At 42.0% G+C, this 10,044-nt stretch overlaps 3 pseudogenes; all 3 read right to left on the bottom strand.

Annotated features, from left to right (window-relative positions):
* Window positions 1-3,857: 3,857 nt before the first annotated feature.
* On the bottom strand, window positions 3,858-6,383 carry LOC149514376 (25S ribosomal RNA; annotated as a pseudogene).
* Window positions 6,384-6,610: 227 nt separating this feature from the next.
* LOC149514375 (5.8S ribosomal RNA) lies at window positions 6,611-6,757 on the bottom strand (annotated as a pseudogene).
* Window positions 6,758-7,013: 256 nt separating this feature from the next.
* LOC149514374 (18S ribosomal RNA) lies at window positions 7,014-8,824 on the bottom strand (annotated as a pseudogene).
* Between the last annotated feature and the right edge of the window lie 1,220 nt (window positions 8,825-10,044).

Here is a 10,044-nt window from a genome sequence, read left to right as displayed (position 1 = left end):
TCAAGGCATGTGTTTGTGTCATGGTCTGCAAGTTGGTCTAGGCCTAGGGGTTCTTTTCGAATCAAGGAGCAGTTCTAGTTCTAGTGAGAAATGGTTCAACCGTTAAGGGGACCAGGCCTTGAGGCCTATTAAAGGCCTAGGTCATGGGGCACTAGCCCATAATAGTGGTACGGATAGTGATCAAGACTCCAGAGGCTCATGCATAGTGTTCAAGTTTGGTAAAATTGAGCCAAGCCCAAGTGTGGGCACTAGTGAGCACTTAGATGAAATGAAAAGCCATAAAAATGGCATTGGTACAGCAGAAATATGAAGATGTGCTTGAACCCACCTACTGCCTAGTCACAGTGTGCATGGTGCATAGCCCAGGCCTAGAATGCTCGCACATAGTGTACGACCTAGCATGTGCCAATGGTGTTTGAGTGAACTACCCGAACAAAGGGCCAACATGTGTCATTAGTGGTCAAAGCATGTAATACGACCAAGGGCCAACACGTCCCGATGGTAGTCAAGGCATGTGCATGTTCCATGGTTTGCAAGCTAGTTCATGCCTAATGGTTATCTCTGAGTCAAAGAGCAATTCTAGTTCTAGTGAAATAGTGTCTAATAGCCAAGGGACCAGGCCTTGAGGCATACTACGGATCCAGGTCATGGGGAACAAACCCAAAATAGTGGTATGGGTAGTGTTTAAGACTCTAGAGGCTCAGACTTGTTGTTCAGGTTTGGTAGAATTGAGCCATGCCTAGGTGCTAGCATTGGTGAGTGTTATAGGAATTTACAACCCATAAAAATGGCATTGCATGACATAAATATGAAGATGTGCTTAAACCCACCTACTACCCAGTCATGGTGTGCATGATGCATAGCTCGAGCCCAGGATATCGACACTTGGTGCATGGCCTTGCATGTGCTGATGGTGTTTAAGGTAATTGCCTACATAAAGGGCTAGCATGCATCGATGGTGGTCAAAGCATGTGACAAGAACAAGGGCTAACATGTCCTAATAGCAGTTGAGGCATGTGTTTGTGCCATGATCTACAAGTTAGACCAGGCCTAAGGGTCTTTTTAAGTCAAGGAGTAGTTTCAATTTTAGTAAGATAGAGTCGACAGCTAGGGGGACCAGGCCTTGAGGCATACTAAAGGTCTAGGTCATGGGGAACTAGCCTAGAATAGTGGTACAGATAGTGATCAAGACTTTAGTAGCTTAGACATAGTGTTTAGGTTTAACAAATTTAAGCCAAGGCCAAGTGCAGGCACTAGTAAGCATTTTATGAATTTACAAGCCATAAGAATGGCATTTGCATAGTAAAAATGTGAAGATGTGGTTAAACTCACCCACTACCTAATCACAGTGCACATCATGCGCAACCCAGGAATAAGATACACACATTCGGTGCATGCCTAGCATGTGCTAAATGGTGTTCTAGGGAACTACCTGCACAAAGGGTTAGCATGTGCTGATGGTGGTCGAAGTAAGTGCAAAGACCAAGGGCTAAAATGTCCTAATGATGGTTAAGGCATGTGCATGTGTCATGTTCTAGAAGTTGGTCCAGGCCCAAAAGTTCTTTTATAGTCGAAGAGTAGTTCCAGTTCTAGTGAGAAAGGGTTTGATTGCTAAGGGGACCAAGCCTTAAAGCCTATTAGAGGCCTAGGTCAAGGGGAACTAGCCCAAAAGAATGGCATAAGCAGTGATCAAGACTCCAAAGGCTCAAGCATGATGTTCAAGTTTAATAGAATTGAGCCAAACCCACTTACGGGTGCTGGTGAGTGCTTATGTGAATTTATAGGCCATAAAAATGGTGTTGGCATGGTAGAAATATGAAGATGTGCCTAAACCCACCTACTGCTCAATCATGGTACGATTTGTGTATGGCTCGTGCCCATGATACCTATGCATGGTGTATAGCTCAGCATGTGCTGATGGTGTTTAAGGGAACTGCCCGCACAAAGGGCTACATGTGCTGATGGTGGTTGAAGCTTGTGTTGAGACCAAGGACCAACATATCTTGATGCTAGTTAAGGCATGTGCTTATGTCTTGGTCTACAAGCTGGTCCAGTCCCAGGGGTTTTCTCTAAGTTAAGAAGCAATTATAGTTCAAATAGGAAAGGGTTTGACTACTAGGGTGACCAGGCCTTGAGACCTACTAGAGGCCCAAGTCATAGGGCACTAGCCCAAAATAGTTGCATGGGTAGTGATCAAGACTCTAGAGGCTCAAGCACGGTGTTCAAGCTTTGCAAAATTAATCCAAGCCCAGGTGTAAACACTGGTGAGCACTTAGATGAATTGACAAGCCATAAAAATGAAATTAGCATGGCAGAAATATGAAGATGCGTTAAAACCCATGTACTAGCCAGTTATGGTGTGCATGGTGCATGGTGCATGGTGCATGGCCCAAGCCCAAGATACCCATTCTAATGCATAGCCCAACATGTGTAGATGGTGTTCGAGGGAATTGACCACATAAAGGGCCAGTATGTACCAATGGTGGTTATAGCGTGAGCCAAGACCAAGGGCCAGCATATCTCAATGGTGGTCGAGACATGTGCATGTGTCACAGTCTATAAGTTGGTCTAGGCCCAAAAGTTCTCTCTAAGTCAAGGAGCAATTCTAGTTCTTGCAAGATAGGGTTCAATAACTAAGGGAACTAGACCTTGAGGCCTATTGGAGGCTCATGGTGTAGGGCCTAGCATGTATTGATGGTGTTCGATGGAGCTACTTGCATTAAAGGCCAGATGCGTTGATGGTGGTCAAAGCATATGCTAAGACCGAAGGCCAACATGTCTCGATGGTGGTTGAGGCATTTGCATGTGTCATGATTAGCAAGCTAGTCCAAGCCTAGGGGTTTTCTTTAAGTTAAGGAACAGTTCTAATTTTTGTAGGACAAGGTCTGACAGCCAGGGTGACTAGGCCTTAAGGCCTATTATAGACTATGGTATAGGTATAGGTAGTGTTCAAGTCTTCAGAGACTCAAACAAGGTGTTCAAGTTTGACATAATTGAGCTAGGACCAAGTACGAGCACTGGTGAGTGATACGTAGGCACATAGTCAGACCCAAGTGTGGGCACTGATGATCCAGGTATGAGTGCATAGACAAACCTAAGTGCAGGCATGCCTAAACATAGTCCTAGGAGGATTAGATTTGTCAACTTCTAAAAGGCCTAGTACATTAGCACAATCTTTGACAAGTTGGAATTATGCTAAGCACTTGAGTTTGGTAGGCTGACTTTAGTAGATGGAATCAATTCCTTGTCTAAGGCCACACAAATCACCATTTAGTGCCAATGGTGATCAAGGGGTGGATAAGTGCCTTGTGTGGAAAGGTCATGGTACACATGCCTTACCAAGTGCTAGCATCTACCAAAAAGGTGTTTGAAGTAAAACCCCCCAAGTGCTAGCATCTACCAAAGAGGTGTCCAAAGCAACAACCTATAGCAAGGGCCCTCTTAGGCTAATAGTGATTGAGGTAAGTGCTTACACCAAGTGCTAGCATCTATCATGGTGTTTGAGATAGCATCCCTAACCAAAGGGCTAGCATCTACTTATGGGATTTAAGGCAACAATAGGCCAACATCTACCGATGGTGTTGGGCACAATTACCCATACAATCCAAGGGCCAAGTGCTATTGATGGCATGCAGGCTAAACCGATCCAAGGGCTAATGTGTGCCGATGAAGTTTGAGGTGAATGCCTACAACAAGGGTGAGCCCAGTAACAAATACCAAAGGCATTTGGTTGTCATTTACTTGGACACTATACAGGGAGGGATGTCATCCCCTGTTGAATCAATTGTAATTAAGAACATCATTCATCCCTAACCCAAAGGGCTGCAGTAGGACTTTGGTGGGTGTAGGGGGGAGGGATGAATCGAAGTGACAAGGGTTGAATCTTAGTTGATCATGGCAGCAAGGCCATGCTACAACTTACAATACCCCATCACATATTTAAGTCATCTACAAAAGATTTTACTTATAGCTCATTAGGAATTGAGCTCAAAAGAAGCCCACATAACTTATCTATCTCAGGGGCTACACTTATGACATGTGCCCTAGGGGGTGACAGGCTTTTACTATAGGTCGATCGACAATTGGATGACGAGCACATGCATCACGTCTAACCTAGATTCTGACTTAAAGGTGTTTAGTCATAATCTAATGTACGATAGCTTTATGCCATTGGCTTTTCAACCAAGCTCTATGACTGATTGTGTGAATCAATGGTTCTTCTCATACTAGGTTGAATTAGTATTGTGACATAGCCATCAGTAGGGTAAAACTAACTTGTCTCATCATGGTCTAAACCCAGCTCCCATTCCCTATTGGTGGGTGAACAATCCAACACTTTGTGAATTTTGCTTCACAATGATAGGAAGAGCCAACATTAAAGGATAAAAAAGCAATGTCCCTATGAACACTTGGCTGCCACAAGCTAGTTATCCCTATGGTAACTTTTTTGACACCTTTAGCTTCAAATTTCAAAGGTCTAAAGGATTGATAAGCCACACTTTCATGGTTTGTATTCATATTGAAAATTAGAATCAAATGAGCTTTTACCCTTTTGTTCCACATGAAATTTTTGTTCTCATTGAGCTCACCTTAGGACAACAGCATTACTTTTTAACAAACGTGCGGCCCTAACCAAACTCCCCACCTAACAATATCTTTGCTCAGATTGATAGATCAAGGCTAGCCTTAGGTCCAAAAAGAAGGGTCATGCCCCACCTCTGATTCATGGAATAAGTAAAATAACATTAGAAGTAGTCGTATTTCAATTTTTCCCGAGGGTTCCCACTTACCTACACCTCTCAAGTTATTTCACAAAGTCAGACTAGAGTCAAGCTCAACAGGGTCTTTATTCTGTGCTGATTCTACCAAGCCCATTCCTTTGGCTATGGTTTTGCTGGATAGTAGATAGGGACAGTGGGAATCTCATTAATCCATTCATGCACGTCACTAATTATATGATAAGGCATTTGGCTTCCTTAAAAGAGTCATAGCTACTCCTGTTGTTTACCCATGCTTTGTTGAATTTTTTCACTCTGACATTTAGGGCACTAGGTAGAAATGACATTGCTGTGCCCTCCTACTCATCAAGGCCTGGCCTATGCCCTAACGGTTGGTATAGGACACGAGCTTAAACACCATCCATTTTTTAGGCTAGTTGATTTAATAGGTGATTTGCTATACATTCCTTAGTAGATTTGAACTTCCATGACCATCATCTTATTGTCTTAATTGACTAATAGCTTTTGTGGATTTTTGGTTAGCGCGTAGTTGGGCACCATAACCCTGCTTTCGATTCATCCCACATCGCCAGTTTTGCTTACCTATTTAAAGTTTGAGAATCGAGGGCATTGCGCCCCTAATACCTCTAATCATTAGCTTTACTTGATATAACTCACTAAAGGTTCTAGCTATCCTGAGGGAAAATTTGTAGGGAACCAACTACTAAATGGTTCATTTAGTCTTTTTCCTTTATACCTAAGTCAAATGAATGATTTACACATCAGTATCATTATGGGCTTTCACTAAAGTTTTCTTTAGCTTCACCTCACTCAAGCATAGTTCACCATCTTTTGGGTCTTGAGACATATTCTCACACTCAAACCCTTCTTAGAAGATTAAGGTCAATCATTGGTGCACCTACAAGGGATCTCGCCAATCAGCTTCTTTTTGCCTTGTAGGTTTTTTAGCTCATTAACTCACACACATGTCAAACTCTTTGGTCTATGTGTCAAGACAAGTCAGATAAGGAGCCTGTAGGTCGATGCTAGGAGCATGCCAATGTCAAGGCATGCAAAGATGGCATGAGTTGCATTCCATGATCATGGTGATGATGTCTTCATGAGCATATCAAAAGCTCAGGCTTGGGCCGCTATCATGACCCGCGTTAGCCCATGACCTAAGCCAATCGATGGACTGTTTCTTATTGTTCCACATCCGATCAAGGCATATCACTGGCCACCATCTCTTCCCTCCTGACAATTTTAAGTACTTTTTGACTCTCTTTTCAAAGTCATTTTCATCTTTCTCTAGCAATACTTGTTCGTTATCAGTCTCTTGCTTGTATTCAACCTTGGATGGAATTTACCGCTAGATTAGGGCTGTATACCCAAACAACCTGACTCACAGATACTGCCTCATTGTGCAACAAGGTCTAGGAGAAATAAGGCTTTCACCCTTTTTAGTGCCCCTTTCCAAGGGACTCGGCTTGGTTTGCTGCTAAGGATGCTTTTCCAGACTACAATTCAGACGTTAAGGGTGCCAAATTCCTAAGTTAGGCTATTCTCAATTTGCTCATTGTTATTAGGGGAATCTTGGTAAGTTTCTTTTCCTCTAGTTATTAATATGCTTAAACTCAACAGGTAATCTTACCTAACCTGGGGTCACGATGCAAACATCGATCAAGCAACACAAGGGGATAGGGTTTGGATAGACAATAATTGCATGTCACTAAAAACAAGGCACATTGGGAGCTTAACCATAAATGGTCGCAGTGCTATCATTGATGGGGACTCATTTTTAGGACAACTACAACTGATGAGATCACTAGAGACCATCTTCTACCCTTCACCTAAAGCCCGATGTATAAGGGGTTAAAGGGAGTGATGGTGCATGACACCCAAGTAGGTGTGCCCCCGACCTAATGGCTTGGGGTGCAATTTGCATTAATGGTTCACAGGATTTTGCAATTCACACCAACTATTACATTTTGCTATGTTCTTCATTGATGTGAGAGCTAAGATATCCATTACTAAGAGTCATTTTGGTTTTTCACAACAAAAGGAGTCATGATGCCGCTCGTGCATGCACCACGAATGGGATAACAATAGCACATACACTTTTTTTCATTTTATTTCCTTGGTGCAATTTGCATCGACAGTTCGTTATTTGACTATAAGTAGTGATACTGACCATCACCCTATCTGGGGCTAGAAGGGGCTTGGGGCACAGAGGCACCCTCGCCCCTATGGTGTTTCATTAACACATTTGCGGGTCATTTGTTGAGCAACTTTCAACAATGATTTCTTTGCAAGTTCACCTACGAAAACCTTGTTACTACTTCTCCTTCCTCTAAATGATAAGGTTCAATGGATTTCTCGTGATATCATAGGCAGCAAATCATCCATGTCATCATGATCCAAACATTTCACTAGACCATCCAATTAGTATGAGTGACAGGCAATGCATACAAAGGACATGGATGTAGTCAACGTGAACTGATAAGTCATGCTTACTAGAAATTCCTTGTTCAAGACCAATAATAGCAATGATCTATCCCTATCACAATGAAATTTCAAATATTACCTAGGCTTGTTGGCTGGCTATAGAGTCATTGAATACATCGGTGTAGCGCACGTGTAGCATAAAACATGTAAAGGAATCATAAACCTGTTATTGCCTCAAACTTCCTTGTTTTGAGTGGCTGTAGTCCTTCTAAGAAGCTAGCCACGAAAGACCACCTCTACATACTAGTTAGCAGGCTGAAGTCTCATTCGTTAATGGAATTAACCAAACAAATCACTGCACCACCTAAGAATAGCCACGTACCACCACCTATAGAACTAAGAAAGAGCTCTCATTTTGTCAATCCTGACTATGTCTGGACTTGGTAAGTTTCCCTATGTTGAATCAAATTAAGCCATAGGCTCCATTCTTGGTGGTAGCCTTTAATCAATTCCTTTAAGTTTTAGCCTTATGGCCATACTCCCTTTGGAACCCAAAGACTTTGATATCTCATAAAATGCCAATGGAGTCTTAAAAGTAACATTTGCTGATCCCTAGTTAGCAACATTTATGGTTAAAGCTAGGATGGTAACTAATCATCTTTGAGCCCTTAACTTTCATTCTTGATTAATGAAAATATCCTTGGCAAATGCTTTTGTAGTTGTTTCTCTTTCATAAATCCAAGAATTTCACCTTTGACTATGAAATACAAATGCCCCCTACAGTCTTTGTTAATCATTACTCTAATCCTGAAGGCCAACACAATAGGATCAAAATCTTATGATGTTATCCCATGCTAATGTATACAAGCATAAGCCTGCTTTGAGCACTCTAATTTCTTTAAAGTAATAGCACCACAAGAATGATTCGGCCAGTTAAGGCCAAAAGCGCATTGGTGGTAATAGGGACTAGTAGACCTATGGTACCATGAGGCAAACCAAATGACCCAACCCTACTTTCAACTATGAGCTTTTAACTGCAACAACTTATATGTACACAAATGAAGTTGGAATTACTATGACTACTGGTGCTAGACTTGCCCTATAATGGATCTTCATTAAGGGATTTAGATTATAGTCATTCTGATTACTAGACTCATAGAGCTTAGTATTGTTATTTATTGTCACTACCTCCCTATGTCAAGATTGGGTAATTTGTATGCCTACTACTTTCCTTGGATGTTGTAGCCATTTCTCAGGGTCTTTCATTGGAATTAAACCCTAATTCTTCATCACCCATCACCACCATAGTAGGCGACCACTGTAGTAGGCCACTATCCTACCATTGAAAGTTGATAAGGCAAAAATTTGAATGATGTGTCACTGGCACAAAGGCTGTGCAATCCACGAGTTATCATGAGTCATTAGAGTAAAGCCTGCATTGACCTTTTGTTTAATAAATGCATCCCTTCTAGAAGTCAGGGATTGTTGATGTATTAGCTCTAAAATTATTATGGTTATCCAAGTAGTAGATACCATCAAACAATTTATAACTGATTTAATGAGCCATTTGTAGTTTTGTAGTCTAAATTAGTTCATACTTACACAAAGCATGACTTAATCTTTGAGACAAGCATATGACTACTGGTAGGATCAACTAGGTAGCATTCCTTCAAGACATTGGCACTGAAGGCCCTAAATGCACCAACTGAGCAGGGAAAAGAGCCAACATGAAGCACAAGCATCATGCATGTTGAGCACATAAAATGCATAGCATTGGATGAACAAGGGCCAAGAGGCTGCACCCATAAACATTTCACATTCAAAAGCATGATCAAACACTAGTGCATCAATATGGCCACAGATGTTTAGATTGCAAGCTTGTGGCATGAGGCAAGATTAAGGTAAGAACCTTAGCCCTTAAAGACATAAGATAGATAAAGAATGGCAAGACATCTAGTTTCCATCATTTTAGGTATATAGTACAAGATCTTGATTACACCCCTAAGGGACAATGACCACATAGGGGCAGGTTAAAGAGGATGATGGGTTGACAGTTTGATGCATCAAGCATGGAGCCTACCAATATGCATTACCATAGCACCACTCATATGCCCAATGCATACAAGTGGCAGCATCCATGCACACTGGTCCATAACCTACCCAATCGATTACTTGATGAGTGAGTGGAGGAAACAATGTACAAGACCATGCCATAATTGCTTGGCATGGGAAAAACACAAGCAAGGGCCATGAGACTACCTTTGCTATCCAACAGTCAACAATGGCATGACATCACCAATGCTTGGTCTAGCTAAGATGGCGCACATAAACTCTACTATCAATACCCTAAAAGGACATTGCTAGATTCAAGGACTTGTTCCTGAGGTCTTATGTAGCATCGGTTGCATACAAAAGCTTGGCCAAGTGAAGGCTTTTTTGTGGTCAATGAGAAAGGACCATGAGACTACCAAATACCTGAGAGACTTGGCCAGACCAAGCCTACGACTGTAGCTTCTGCTTGCATCACCATAGGGAGGCATTACTCAATTTAGGGGCTTGATCTAGGTTTTGGGGCAGCATCAGTCGTAAGCACAAGCTTAAGCTTAGCTTTTTTTTCGTATGCTTACCAACCAATCGAGGCCATGGGCTCTTGCAGGTTATTGAAGCAACCAATCACTGTACAAGATGGCCAGAAGGCATGCACAACTTGGATTTCACTCCAAAGACATTGCCATAGATGTATGCAATGATAGGCCCATCACTTACACCTACTCTTTTGTGAAGGGTAGAGCGGGGTTCGAACAACCACTCTCTAAGGAGTATGAGAGATTTTACAGATAAGCTAGCAATAGACATTAAAGTGTCTACAATCGGGACACTT

This window comes from Durio zibethinus, chromosome 16 (assembly GCF_047325235.1).
Source record: "Durio zibethinus cultivar Kanyao isolate XHJ-2024 chromosome 16, ASM4732523v1, whole genome shotgun sequence".
Lineage (NCBI taxonomy): Eukaryota > Viridiplantae > Streptophyta > Magnoliopsida > Malvales > Malvaceae > Durio > Durio zibethinus.
The sequence above is the reverse complement of the archived record's forward strand: the minus strand, read 5'-3'. Positions and strand labels throughout refer to the sequence as shown.